This window comes from Bos taurus, chromosome 18, assembly GCF_002263795.3.
Source record: "Bos taurus isolate L1 Dominette 01449 registration number 42190680 breed Hereford chromosome 18, ARS-UCD2.0, whole genome shotgun sequence".
In the NCBI taxonomy this organism is placed as follows: domain Eukaryota; kingdom Metazoa; phylum Chordata; class Mammalia; order Artiodactyla; family Bovidae; genus Bos; species Bos taurus.
Genome location: NC_037345.1, coordinates 21,554,878 through 21,570,049, shown reverse-complemented (window position 1 = coordinate 21,570,049; position 15,172 = coordinate 21,554,878). Strand labels below are relative to the sequence as shown.

The following is a 15,172-nucleotide window of genomic DNA, read 5'->3' as shown; positions in this document are numbered from 1 at the left end:
TGTAGGTGCATACAATAGAATAGAATTCAGCCTTAAAAAGGAAGGAAATCCTGACATATGCTGCAACGTGAATGAGCCTTAAAGACATTATATTAAGTAAAATACTCCAGTCACATAAGGACAACTATTAAGTGATCCATCCTTACATGTAAGGTATCTAGGGTCGTCAAAATCACAGAGACAGAAAGTGGAATGGTGGTTGTCAGAGGCTGGAGGAAGGAGAAAATGGGGGAGGAAATCAAAACTGATTAAACAGTTAAATCCATTGTTCAATGAGTATGAAGTTTTCATTAGGAAGAAAAAGTTCTGGAACCACCTGGAGAGGGATTTTGGTGATGGCTGCAATTGTACTTAATGCCACCAAACTGTATACTTTCAAATGGTTAAAATGGTAAATGTTAAGCCCTGTATATTTTACCATAATTTAAATATATATACACACACACACACATACACACGTATATAAAAGTTGGAAGTGACCTAGGGTCACTTCGACCTCTGGGAAGTCCAGTTAGGCCTTTGTAAAGGCATTTGTAAAGCCTCATCAGACAACCACTTTGCTTTCTTGAATTTCTTTTTCTTTGGGATGGTTTTGGAATATTACTCAGCCATAAAAAGGAATGAAATAGATCATTTGTAGAGGTGTAGAAGGCAATGGTGACCCACTCCAGTACTCTTGCCTGCAAAACCCCATGGACAGAGGAGCCTGGTAGGCTGAGGAAATGGCCTTTCCCCTGCTTCCTTTGTCTTGTTGAAACTCAGCACAGGTGCAGACGAGACCACAGACTGGTGTCGGGGTCTCAGAGGGTGCAAGCGGGATATAAAGATGAACAAAGACGAGGACTGTTGAGGGGAGGACTCGGGGGTCTCAAGCGATAAGGGCTGTTGGGCAAGAGTAGGCGCAGCAGGGCTCTGGCAGTTGGGAGGCAGAGGGAGGGGGCACTTCCCGCTGGGCTGCTGGGCGGTGCCCCAGGAAGTGGTGCTGAAGCGGGGTTGAGGGGCTGAGGATGTGCAGCTGTGTGAACTGCTGGAGGGCACTCGAGGTAGATTGTCTGGTGGGCGTGTGGTGTGACTGAGAGGCAGAAGTTGAAAAGGAAGATGAAAATGTTGTGCAGCCACCTGGAGCTGGAGAGAAGGCTGGTGGGCGGGGAGAGGAGGTGACCTGGGAGAAGGGGACCCCTCGCAGGAACTCTGGCACAGTCATCTGGGAAAGGAAGTGCTTGAAGCCATAAGGATGCCTTCATTCCTTGTGAAGGATGTTGGCCTTCATTTCTAACCATCTGGAACCAGAATCAGATGGAATGTGAATGCCAAACTAACAATAATAACAACTTATATTGACAGAGGACATGCTAAGTATGTCTTTTAAAAAAAAAATTGGAGTATAGTTGCTTTATAATAGTGTGTTAGTTTCTGCTGTACAATGAAGTGAATCAGCTATATGCATACATATATCCCCTCATTCTTGGACTTCCTTCCCATCCCCCCAAATCCTACCCCTCTAGGTCACCACAGAGCATCGAGTTGAGCTCCTTGTGCTATACAGCAGCCTCCAACTAGCTATCTGTTTCACACATGGCAGCCCACCAGGCTCCCTCATCCCTGGGATTCTCCAGGCAAGAACACTGGAGTGGGTTGCCATTTCCTTCTCCAATGCATGAAAGTGAAAAGTGAAAGTGAAGTCGCTCAGTCGTGTCCGACTCTTTGCGACCCCATGGACTGCAGCCTACCAGGCTCCTCTGTCCATGGGGTTTTGCAGGCAAGAGTACTGGAGTGGGTCGCCATTGCCTTCTACACCTCTACAAATGATCTATTTCATTCCTTTTTATGGCTGAGTAATATTCCAAAACCATCCCAAAGAAAAAGAAATTCAAGAAAGCAAAGTGGTTGTCTGATGAGGCTTTACAAATGAGTGCCAAAGAATTTATGGTTTCAAATGGTGGTGCTGGAGAAGACTCTTGAGAGTCCCTTGCACTGCAAAGAGATCAAACCAGTCAACTTAACAGAAATCAACCCTGAATATTCACTGGAAGGACTGATGCTGAAGCTGAAGCTCCACTCCTTTGGCCATCTGATGGGAAGAGCCTACTCACTGAAAAGATTGAAGGCAAATGAGAAGGAGGTTGCAGAGGACGAGACGGTTAGATAGAATCACCAACTCAAAGAACATGAATTTGAGCAAACTCTGGGAGACAATGACAGACAGGGAAGCCTGGTGTCCTTCAGTCCATGGGGTCGCAAAGAGTCAGAGACGACTTAGTGACTGAACAGTAACAACAGCAACAATATTCCATTGTGTATATGTATCACATCTTTATCCATTCATCTATCAATGGACATTTAGGTTGCTTCCATGTCCTGTCTACTGCAACAAATATTGGGGTGCATGTGTCCTTTTGAATTATGGTTTTCTCAGAGTGTATGCCCAGTAGTGAGATTGCTGGGTCATATGGTAGGTCCACTTTCAGTTTTTTAAGGAACCTCCATACTGTTCCTTATAGTGGCTATATCAATTTATAAACAACCCAATCAAAAAATTAAAAAAAAAAAAGGGTGGAAAACCTAAACAGACATTTCTTCATAGAAAACATAAAGATGGCCACAAGGCACATGAAAAAGATGCTCAACAGCACTAATTATTAGAGAAATGCAGATCAAAACTACAATGAGGTTATCACCTCACACTGATCAGAAGGGTCACCATGAAAAAATCTACAAACAGTAAATGCTGGAGAGGGTGTGGAGAAAAGGGAGCTCTCTTGCACTGTTGGTGGGAATGTAAATTGAAACTAAGAGCATCTTAATAACCCTAAGTGGCGGGCAGCAATCTCAGCTCCATTTTCAGCTGGGAAAACCGACGCCCCAGCAGTAGAGCAACCTGCCAAGAACACACACACGGCCAGGAAGTGGTGGAGCCGGTGTGTGAACCCAGGCCTACATGGGTCCCAAACTCCAACATGTATAAAAAAGGCCTCGGGAGCTACTTTAAAGAGAACTTTGCAGGTGGCTCAGTGGTAAAGAACCCGCCTACCAAAGCAGGAGACACTGGTTTGATCCCTGGATGGGAAGACCCCCTGGAGAAGGAAATGGCAACCCACTCCAGTACTTTTGTCTGCAGAATTCCATGGACAGAGGAGCCTGGTGGGTCACAAAAAGCCATACACAACTGAGCATGCACACGCAACTTGGACAATGCGTGCGAGCCAGTTTAAAAACACAAACTCCATTCATAGTGGCCAAAGCTAGAATAACTTGAGCAACAAAACAAAGTAGCATTGGATTATAGCCTGGGGTATAAGATAAAATCCACAAGTCCATACTATTACTAATAACAAGAAAAATTAATCAGTGGGAGAGAGGAGTTCAACCTCCCCTGCACAGTTCTAAACTCTGGCTTCCCCAGTGGTTAAGAATCCACCTCCCAATATAGGGGATCCCCGGTTGGGGAACTAGGATCCCACATGCCACGGGTCAACTAAGCTTGCACACCACAAGTAGAGAGAAGCTCTATTGCCATAAGAAAGATCCCACACATTGTAACTAAGACTGGACAGCCAAATAAATAAATAATGTAGACACATGACCCTAAAGGAGGAGGGGTAGAACTGTACATAAGAATCTTCCTTTCAAGAGAACAGTATGACAAATGCAACCTCAGCTGGGTGACCCAGGGCAGTAGCAACAGTGGAAAGTCATGTTGGTATCACGGACATGTGATGTGATAAAAAGAGGCACTTTATATCTGCGGAATTTATTTTCACTTTATTTCCTCGCCAAGACCTATAACCTGAGTCCAACTGTGAGAAAAATATCACACAAATTTCAACAGGGTGGTATTCTGACAGTACATTTGTCTGGTACCCCTGAAAACTGGCAAGGTGAGTCAGACAAGGGAGTTCTGAAACACGGTCACAGCCAACAGGAGCCTAAGGAGACGTGACCACTAGGGGATGACCCTAGAGATCTGGTGGTTAAGAATCTGCCTTCCAATGCAGGGGACGTGGGTTCAATCCCTGCTTGGAGAACTAAGGTCACACAAGCCGTGCCACAACTAGAGAGCCCCCCACTCCGAGCATCACCATGAAGACCCAATGCAGCCAGAAATAATAAAATGAAATAATGTAGGACAGTGGACGAGATCCTGGAATTTTAAAAAGGGCATTAGGTAAACACTGAGAAAATCTGAATAAACTGTGGGTTTGGGTTATCCATCATGTATCAGTGTGGTTCATTAATTAGAACCAATGGACTGTGGGTTACCAAACGGTTAGTAGGGGAACCTGGGTATGGGGTGTATGGGAACTCTCTACTGTCATCACAAGTTCTCTGTAAATCTAAACTGGTAAAAAAAAAACCCCAAAGTCTACTAAAAACAAATTCCTGGGTTGACCCTCAGAACCCTTGGCTTTGTGGTGCACATTTGCACAGCTGTAGCGGGGCTGTGAAGGAAGCCAGGCCCACCAGCTGCCCGCTGACAGACTGAGGAGAAGCAGCGGATACAGCCAGAGCCCGCAGGGAGAGGGGGCCTTTCACTCCAAGGACGCTGCAGGAACCTCCTCCATCCGACTCCCCTAACTGAGGGGCTGTGCCTTTCTCATTAGACTGGCAGGCTTCTTCAAGTGAGAAGTGGAGCTCCCTGGTCAGCCCACGTTTCCTCTTGAGGTGCTCCAGGAGACCCTTCTCTAAATGCATTTTATCTTCCTTTATGTAAGTCAAGGTTCTTTATATGGGTGGGAAAAGAGGTTACGTGCAAAGTGCACATTAAAAAAATTTGAAGGACAGTTAATTTACAGTGTTGGGTTAAGTCTCAAGTGCACAGCAAAGTGATTCAGTTATACATATATAAATATCTCTTATTGGGCCACACCGTGTGACTTAATTCGCCTATTAGGGGCTGAACCTGCACCCCCTGCGTTGGAAGCATGGAGTCTTCACCACGAGGGAAGGAGTTTTCACCATGATCACCAGGGATGTCCCAACAAAATGTACACTTTAAAAAATATATATTTATTTATTTGGCTGCATTGGTTCCTAGTTCGAGGCATGCGAGCTCGTAGTTGTGGCATGTGAAATCTAGTTCCCTGACCAGGGATTGAACCCAGACTCCCTGGATTGGGAGCTCGGACCACCAGGGAAGTCCCCAAAATGTACATTTTTAATGGCTGGCAAAAGGTCTCTTTGCTCCAAAACAACAGGATTCCTAATTCCTTGTTTTTTGTTTTAAAGATTCCTTTATTTCTTTTTGGCTGTGCTGGGTCTTCGTCACTGTGCTCAGTTGCGGGGAGCTGGCACTACTTTCTGTTGTGGTTCTCGTGCTTTTTTTTTGGGGTGGCTTCTCTTGTTACGGAGCGTGGCTCTAGGGTGCATGGGCTTCAGTAGTTCGGTTCCTGGGCTCTGGAATACAGGCTCAGTAGTTGGGGCACATGGGCTTGGTTGCTCCACAGCAAGTGGGATCTTCCTGGACCAGGGATGGCACCCTTGTCCCCAGGTTGGCAGGTGTGTTGGCAGGTGGATTCTTAACCACTGAGCCACCAGGGAAGCCCCACTCCTAACTCTACAGATAAGCGTAAGTGTTGGTCACGAGCAGCATACTCCACAATTTATTGGGTTTAGTGCCTTAAACATCCTCTCCTGGCCCCTTTTTCTTCAACACACCTTGTACCCCAGTCTTCAGGCATAGACGAGTGATAACAGTAGTAACAGCTTAAAATTGTGATCCTGCCAATTCTATAATGGAACAAAATTCAATATCCTGGAAAGCTGCTTCTTGATTGCAAGAAGCTATGACATAGAGGGACACAGCAAGTCACCCTGAAATGTGGGGGCAGTATATCAGTAGTATGCACACGAAACGTCTGTGATTACTGATCTGCAAAAGTTCTTAAGGATAGGACAGGATGTTCCTCTGGTCAAAGCAGGAAGAGCAACGCCTGGAAATCAAATCAAAACTTGACAATGGGAGGGATGGGAGAGGCCAATTGTATGAACATAAAATGAAGGAATGTTGGGTAGAGAGACACGGTAAACTTGTGAGGAGCTGAGAAAAAAGGGTAAGAAAGAGCAAGCCTTTGAGAGTTTATCTTTTCTTTCATATTGTCCACAGTAGTGGAAATCCCTTGAGCCTTACAGGCAGCTCAGAGCTTCCTGGAAGTCTTTCTTAATCAGAATCTTAAGATTGGTCCAGGGAGCAATAGGAAGGCAAAGATTGGTTTATTGATTAGTCATGAGCAGGAGAATTAGGCCGAGAGTCATTCTGGACTCCTGTGTCCCTCAGAGGATATAAATACCTCGGGCCATCCTGGCTATGAAAATCATTCATCTTGTTCACCTTGTTTGAATTCCATGAATACCAACCTACTAGCTAGAATCTGGCATCCCCGTGACTTTTCTACAGGGGAAAGAATGTGCTGACAGGCTGACATGAAGATTTCAGCCTGCTTCATGGTGCTTGTCCCATCTCACATATTTGTCATCTGGCTTCCTCACCAGGCTGCTGTGAATTTAGTGAGTCTGTCTCTTTCAGCCTGATCAGCTTCACATGCGATAAAGGCTCTCCCTCTGTAACCTGCAAAGAATGAGTGGCATCACCAGCCTCCAGCTTCCCCCACCCACCCCTCCACCCCGCCCCAGTCACGCTGGCCCTGAGGGGTTCTTCTCCCGACATCACTAGCCAGCTGCTCTTTGCCACGTCAATCACTCCGACCACAGCCATCTCCCCTGAGCCCCGAATGAGCTGTGGGAGGCCTGCAAAAAAAAAGTGCTAGAGCCACCAAAATAAGTTCTGTTGAGTAGAAAAGAATAAGGAAGAAAGAAATTCTGGGCTTGGGCGGTGGGGTGGGGGAGATGCCAAGAACACTTGATAGAAAGAAAGCGGAAGGAACTGGCAGTGCTTAATCTAGAGCAGGGAAGATCCCAGAGGGCCAATGGGTTCCTAGCCATCAAATATCTGAAGGACTGCAGTGATGCAGGGGGGATACATCTGTTCCCTGGGGTTCTGGAAGAAAGTACAGCAACCATGGGGGTGGCAGATACAGGGAGACAGGTTTCAACAAGATAAAGTAGAGAAACTTAAAAAAATTTGAGAGGTGGCCACATCTTACAGCATGCAGGATCTTGGTTCCCCAACCAGGGATGGAACCTGGGCCTCCTGCCTTGGGAGCATGGAGTCTTAACGACTGGGGAAGTCCACCTAAAGGGGAATTTTTGAAGGTAATACCCCTTTAATATCAATCCTTCAAATATCATCAAATAAGTTCTTTAAAGTTTTTTTTTTTTTTTTTTTAATGTGGACCATTTTTAAGATCTTTATTGAATTTGCTACAGTATTGCCTCTGTTTTATATTTTGGTTTTTAGGCTGTGAGGCATGTAGGGTCTTAGCTTCCCGACCAGGGTTCAAGTCCGAACCCCCTGCATTTGAAGATGAAAACTTAACCACCGGACCACCACGGAAGTCCCAAATATTATCACTTTTTTTTCTTTCTTCTTTCTTTGTCAGGTTTGTGAGATGCAGTGTAACTAATCGGGAACACAGATTGGAACAGGAACGCCTGGGTTCATTTTCCAGTTCTGTCTCTTTCTGTTGTTGGTGGTTAGCAGCTAAGTCATGTCTGACTCTTTGAGACCCCATGGGCTGTAGCCCACCAGGCTCCTCTGTCCAGTTCTGTCACTTACTAGCTACATAACTTTGGGCAAGTTACCTTACTTTCCTATGCCTGTTTTCTCCACTAATAATTGTACCTACCTCAAATAGTACCTAACCCATGTGATTGTGCTGAGGACTGGTCAAATTATACATGCAAAGTGCTTAGAATAGCACCCAGTAAGCAGTATGTTCTTAGTAAGTGGTAGCAATTATTACTATTTTTATTACAATCTAATATCACTTATACTATTATGTACTATTTTTCTTTAAGGAGACACATTATTTCTATAAATTTTTTTGAAAGGAAACTTCATATTATTACTGTAAAGGCAAAGCCAGAAGCACTTGCCATGTACAGATGGCAAGTGTACAAATAAACATAAAACAATGTTATTAAATCTTAGCTAGCTACTGTTGCCTGTTCCATCCCCTCAATTTGAGGACTACTGCTTTTTCCCTAAGAAGGGAGACAAGTAAGTGTTACAAAAAACAGTCTGGTACTTCACTGAGACTTCTTTTGTTGACTGTGGTCAAAAGGAAATGAAGTGTTAGTCACTCAGCTACATTCGACTCTTTGTGACCTCCCAGACTGCAGCCCACCAGGCTCCTCTGTCCGTGGAATTCTCCAGGTAAGAATACTAGATTGGGTTGCCATGCCCTTTCCAAGGGATCTTCCCAACCCAGGGATCAAACACAGGTCTCCTGCCTTGCAGGCATATTCTTTACCCTCTGAGCCAGGGATAGACTGTGGTCAGAAGGGAAAGTCTGGCAAGTTCAAGGTAGTGAAAAGCTGCAGCTCCTCCTCTGGGGAGAGACAGCAGCAAAGTGCTGGGGAGGGAGGCAGTGCAGGATCAAAGAGATGGTTTAAAAAGGAAATAACTTCTTTTTCTCGAATGAGGTTTCGTGATCTTCAGTGCCATGACGGTCTGTCACACAAAATCATCTCAACCGTCACCCAGTGGTATGATGGTTATTTTTTAGTTGCTAAGTTGTGTCCAACTCTTTGAGACCCCATGGGCTATAGCCCGCCATGCTTCTCTGTCCATGGGCTTTCTCAGGCATGAATACTGGAATGGGTTGCCATTTCCTTCTCCAGGGGATCATCCCAACCCAGGGATTAAACCCATATCTCCTGCATTGGCAGCCAGATTCTTTACTGCTGAGTCACCAGGGAAGCCCAGTGGTATGATCAGTTCAGTTCAGTTCAGTTGCTCAGTCGCGTCTGATTCTTTGTGACCCCACGAATCGCTGCACGCCAGGCCTCCCTGTCCATCACCAACTCCCAGAGTTCACTCAAACTCATGTCCATCGAGTCAGTGATGCCATCCAGCCATCTCATCCTCTGTAGTCCCCTTCTCCTCCTGCCCCCAATCCCTCCCAGCATCAGGGTCTTTTCCAATGAATCAACTCTTCACATGAGGCAGCCAAAGTATTGGAGTTTCAGCTTCAGTATCAGTTCTTCCAATGAACAACCAGGACTGATCTCCTTTAGGATGGACTGCTTGGATGTCCTTCCAGTCCAAGGGACTCTCAAGAGTCTTCTCCAACACCACAGTTCAAAAGCATCAATTCTTTGGTGCTCAGCTTTCTTCACAGTCCAACTCTCACATCCATACATGACCACTGGAAAAACCATAGCCTTGACTAGACGGACCTTTGTTGGCAAAATAATGTCTCTGCTTTTGAATATGCCATCTAACTTGGTCATAACTTTCCTTTCAAGGAGTAAGTGTCTTTTAATTTCATGGCTGCAATCACCATCTGTAGTGATTTTGGAGCCCCCCAAAATAAAATCTGACATTGTTTCCACTGTTTCCCCATCTATTTCCCATGAAGTGATGGGACCAGATGCTATGATCTTAGTTTTCTGAATGTTGAGCTCTAAGCCAACTTTTTTCACTCTCCTCTTTCACTTTCATCAAGAGGTTTTTTTAGTTCCTCTTCATTTTCTGCCATAAGGGTATGATCTGATGCTGCTGCTGCTAAGTTGCTTCAGTAGTGTCCGACTCTGTGCGACCCCATAGACCACAGCCCACCAGGCTCTCCTGTCCCTGGGATTCTCCAGGCAAGAACACTGGAGTGGGTTACCATTTCCTTTTCCAATGCGTAAAAGTGAAAAGTGAAAGTGAAGTCACTCAGTCGTTTCTGACTCTTAGTGACCCCATGGACTGCAGCCCACCAGGCTCCTCCGTCCATGGGATTTTCCAGGCAAGAGTACTGGAGTGGGATACCATTGCCTTCTCCAAAGGGTATGATCAGTATGCTTCAAAAAGCAAAATTAGAAACACGTTGTAGACCACCATACTCACCAGCGCCCCCAGAGGACACCTGCAGCAGTTTCCAGTCACACCTGCTGCCTCTCACGTCCTTCTACCTGAAGGCATTTTTTGGCTACAGGGTGTGTTCTCCAGACTGCATGCAGAAATTGGGGGGAATACTGGGACACACAGTCTCTCTAAGAATCCCCAGAGAGGCTGAGCCTTTTGTCCCACAGTAACTCATTCATCAACACAACCTTTACTGGATTTCCTTTCTTCCCCAGTCCATTTCAGTCTCACTGGGCTTTCTGGGATCACCTTCCAAATAAATTTTAGGCACCCAAATCCTGGTCTCATGATGTGCTTTAGGGAAACCCCAACTATGGCACAGTTTAACTATGGCGCTGAAGAAATGGCTGGGAGTACTCCCTGGAGCTTCATGAATTGGGAAAGAATTCAAGTAAGAGGACATTTAGTATCCTTCTGACACTTAGGTCCATGATTCTAGATCGAGAGTCAGCAAACTACAGCCCATGGCTCACAGGCACCCCCGTCCCCCACCTGTTTTTTCACAGCCTGTAAGCTAAGAATGGCTTTTACAATTTTAAATGGTTGGGGGAAAAATCAAAACAAGAATAACGTTTTGTGGCCCATAAAAATGATATAAAACCCAGATTTCAACATCCATCAATGAAGTTTTATTGGAAACACAGCTACACTCATTCAGTCCCATACCATCTATGGCTGCTTTTACTCCATAACTGCAGGGTTGAGTAGCTGCAACTTAAACCCTAATGAGTTTCAAACAAGTCAATCCTAAAGGAAATCAACCCTGAATATTCAATGGAAGGACTGATGCTGAAGCTGAAGCTCCAATACTTTGGCCACCTGATGCAAAGAGTCAACTCACTGGAAAGACTCTAATGCTGGGAAAGATTGAGCGCAGGAGGAGAAGGGGGCAACAGAGGATGAGATGGTTGGATGGCATCACCAACTCAATGGACATAAGTTTGAACAAGCTCTGGGAGACAGCGAAGGACAGGGAAGCCTGGTGTACTGCAGTCCATGGGGTCACAAAGAGTCAGACACAACTTAGCAACTGAACAACAGCAACAGCTGAAACTCTATGGTCCGCAACACTCAAAACATTTACAGAAGGGTTTGCTGACCCCTATTCCAGATCATTATCCTGTGGGGACAAGAGGCAGATTGAGACCTTGTTGCCCCTGGGTGGACAGCCTATCACCAGACCTAGTATTGAGGGGTTTTTTGGATCAGCCACTCACATTTCCTTTTCTTACATCTCTGTGGCCTCCCTCTGCTCTCTGCAGGTACTTAGGACTCTTCTCCTGAGACATTAACGTTTTAACACCAAGAATAATTTCATTTTTAAAAGGACATGAGATCTTGTCTTCTCCCACACTCTGCTGTTCCAGGTGGTTTCATCCGCTCTGGATGGCTTCATTCAGTAACTGATTTCTCCCCAAACCAAACCAAATCCCTGGACCAAGATCATGTGCTGAGATCTCAGACCAACACTCAAACGTCTGTTCAACATTAGATCCAGATCAGGTTGGGGAGGTGGGTTTTACCGCTTACCAGTGGTATAACCTTGAGCAAGGCATATAGTTGTCCAGGGCATCAATTTCATCACCTGTCAAAGGTAAAAACTATCCTGCCTCGCCTGCCAGGATTTCTGTGCTAACTGGACGCAAGGAGAGCTGCCCACGAAACACTGCCACCCGGCCCCAGACTCCTTCTCCAGCATATTATTACAGTATTAGACTTCTGCTTCCTCCACACGCCCTGCACACTGGCTTTTCTTGAGCTCCTTGACTTTGCTACCTGTTGGCCTTTGCATATGCTGTTTTTCCTCCCTGGAACATGTTTTCCCTATCCCACCCTCTGTCTGGCTGCTTCTCAGCCTTTTTAACCCTCAATCCAAGGCAGGTCCCTTCTGTATGCCTCTCCATCTTTGTGCTGGATTCTCTCACTGCATGTGCAGTAATTTCTAATTAGAGTCAATTCTCATTATTCACAGTGGTTATGTTCTCTGAAGCTGCCATGAACATGAAATTAGCAAATACTGAACCACTGCTCCTAAAGGGAACAACCTAAGGGTAGGTTTCTGCAAGCCTCTGGTCACATTTTCCTCAACAGATCAATACCTAACCTTGTTTTATGTGTGTTTCTGTTTCATTACCCCTTATTTAATATATATTGTTGATTCACTGACATTGAACTCACGGCCAGTACCACTACAACTCAGGCCTGAACAAAGCTTATCAAATATACATTTTCCCCATAAGGCACAACACAGCCTTCCTGGGCTTGGGAACGCTAGATAGCAGCACTTCAGCAGTATGTTTGGGGCTGATTTTTTTTCCCAAACTTATTTTTAATTGAAGGAAAATTGCTTCACAATATTGTGTTAGAAAGAAAGTTAAGTCATTTATTTGTGTCCAACTCTTTGCAACCCTATGCACTGTGGCCTGCCAGGCTCCTCTGTCCGTGGAATTCTCCAGCAAGAGGACTGGAGTGCATTGCCATTTCCTTGGCCTCTGCCTTACATCAACATGAGTCGGCCAGAGGTATTCATGTGTCCCCTCCCTCTTTGACCTCCTTCCCACCTCCCACCCCATCCTATCCCTCTAGGTTGTTAGAGAGCCCCGGGTTGAGTTCCCTGAGTCATGCGGCAAATTGGTCTTGGGGGTGATTTTTAAACAGCAAAATAACCAACAAAACACACAAAAAATGCGAAAACAACAAAAAACAAGCCACGGCACTAAACAGACCATAAAAGGGATGCTTGCTCAGTTCTGAGAGTTGGAACAAGAAGGCAGGGTCATCTCATTTCGACCTCGGGTGGGAACAAGTGTGTTGAGTGACTCGAATTTTCTGCCATCCTGTTCACGTCCATGAATGACCATGAGAAGTGCTGAAGATACCGATTTGGGGGTTACAAATCAATTTTAGCGAGTGGGAGAATTCGCAAATACAGAGTCTGCAAACAAGGAGGATCCACTGTACTTCCTTCTCATTTCTCTCATTCACTAGAGTGTGAGTTCACTGAGGGCTCGTTTGCCTCTTACCCACTGTTGGATCTGTAGCATCTGGATTACAACCTGGCACACAGTAGGCTTTCCACAAGACATCCAGTTTAAATGAGCCCATGAGTCAGTTCTGTGAAAGTGCTCCACTGGAAGCAATGCCAGCTAGTGTTTGCGGAGGAGGCACCATGAGCTGCCCTGTGTAATGTGCTTTTTCTATGTTCCCTCCATCAAAAAGGGAAACAGCAACTCATTGTACTTTTGCCATGGGCTCTAGAATCAAACTGCCTGGGTTCAAACACAGGATCTGCTTCTAATTAATTATTTAACTCTGAGCACGTTCCTTGGCCTCTCTGAGCCCCAGCTTCCTCGGCCATCAAACGGGGTAGTTAGTATAGTTAATGCCTTGTGGGTCAGGGTGAGGAGTAGATGTGCCCACACACAGGAAGCATTTAGCATCGTGCCAGGCACAGGTGAGCACTTGGGAAACATTACCTCTTGTGGTCAATAATTTCCATGGCAAATCTAAGAGTTTTATACGATCATACCCATTTTGCAGATGAAGTAACTGAGGCTAAGAGTGATTCTATGAGTTTTTGAGGGCCACACAGCCCAGGGAGGGCTGGCTCTGGGAACTCTAAGTCTAGGCTCACTGTAAACATAGCATTTACTAAAATGATGAGGGCTGCTCCAGGTGGCCCCCTGAACTTCTGTGGGATCAGGGTAAGGACAAGCCCCCTTTTCCCCAAGAGTCTTCTCTCATATTCTACATCTGTGTCTTTGTGTTCCCTGCCCACTTTGGAGTTCAACCCTTTCAGTACCAGCCCTGTTGGGAGGGAGGATGTTGGTTTGTTATCTTGGCTTTGACAGCTCAAAGGCGGAGATATTTCCTGCTTAAAAGACTCCCTGAAGAAGAAGGAGGAGGAGGAGAATCAGCATTGTGGGCTGCAACAACCGTCTTCCTTTTCCTCCAACCCTTTGGGTCAAGGGTCCTCACCCTTAGCTGCTAGTTGGAATCGCCTGGGAAGCTCTGCAATATCCAGAGGTCCAAGGCCCCAACCCAGACCGCTTCCATCTGAGCCTCGGAGCGGGGTGGGGTGGAGGGCTACGGGGCATCGGCATTTTTTTCATGCTCCCCCAAGCGATTCCAGCGTGCAGGCAAGTTGGAGAAATGGTGCTTTTGGATCAGCCCTTGGCTCCAACGCTGAAGTCGATTTGGGGAGCAGTAACTCTTTTCTCCGCCTAGGACTGGCTGCTGGGGGATTCGGGCAGGCTCTCCAGAGGAACCAGCCAGCGGAGGATGTTTGCGTGCGAGCGTTCTGGCGTCCAGCTGTGCCCCGAGGCCCAGCTTGCAGACGGCGGGTCTCCGGGTCCCCGCAGGCAACGACACGTGCCGCCGCTCCGACCTGTCTGGTTATCTACCGAGACCGCCAGCCGACCTCGGCGGCCGCCGCGGGGCCCACCCCGGACCACAGAGGTTCGCAGGAAACGCCCGGGGCTCGGGAATTCCTACCTTGGCTGCCGGCGCTGCCCTCCGGTCCCCGGAATCCTGCGACTCCGGTTCGATCTGTCGCCGGGGCTCCGCTGTCGCTTTCGTCTGCGCCCTAGAGGCGCCCACTAGAGCGCAGGCGCCACCTAGTGGGCGCGGGGCGGAGGCGCGGGGACCGGGCGGGGAGGTGGGAGAGCGGTAGGTCCCGGGCGGAAATGCTGCCCCGGCTGCCCACGTGGGCGGTTTTCCAGCACGCTGCGCACCCTGGGCGCAAATCCCGGCTGGGTGGGATCACCTTCACTCCCTAGAGGGCACTGGAACCTGAACTTGCTGAACTTTCTCTTGGGGGCACGGAGAGGCAGCCAGGCCTTGGCTGCTGGCCTGAGATCCATTCTGGGATTTTCCTGGCCGGACTCAAGGATCTTGCCTTTCATCCAGAAGCTTTCAGTACACCCCGATTTGGCAGAGCCGAATCTTTTAAATATATTGCGAGCATCAGAAGATGCAAGGGACTGGGCCTCTCTCAAACCCAGGGAGGCCTTTGCCCTACTAGCGATTCTTTCTTTTAGCCCCGCCCCCACCCCCACCCCACGCCGCCCCCACCCCACCCCACCCCCACCCCATGCCACCCTCCATTTCCTATCCTCCCACCCCCTAGCAGTTACCTTTCTTTCCCTGTTATTAAACATCCAGTCTGTATCACACCCTGTTTGTAGAGCCTAGAGACACAGG

General features: G+C 47.0%; 1 protein-coding gene across 2 annotated transcripts in view; it reads right to left on the bottom strand.

Moving 5' to 3' along the window:
• Positions 1 to 14,580, bottom strand: part of CHD9 (chromodomain helicase DNA binding protein 9) — a 226,602-nt gene extending 212,022 nt beyond the window's left edge. The window contains exon 1 of one of the 2 annotated variants that reach the window (NM_001205650.2): positions 14,465 to 14,580. The gene's annotated coding sequence lies outside the window, so the exon portion shown is untranslated. The remainder of the gene's footprint in view (positions 1 to 14,464) is intronic. The other variant, XM_005218689.5, reaches the window with a different exon arrangement.
• Positions 14,581 to 15,172: the final 592 nt, after the last annotated feature.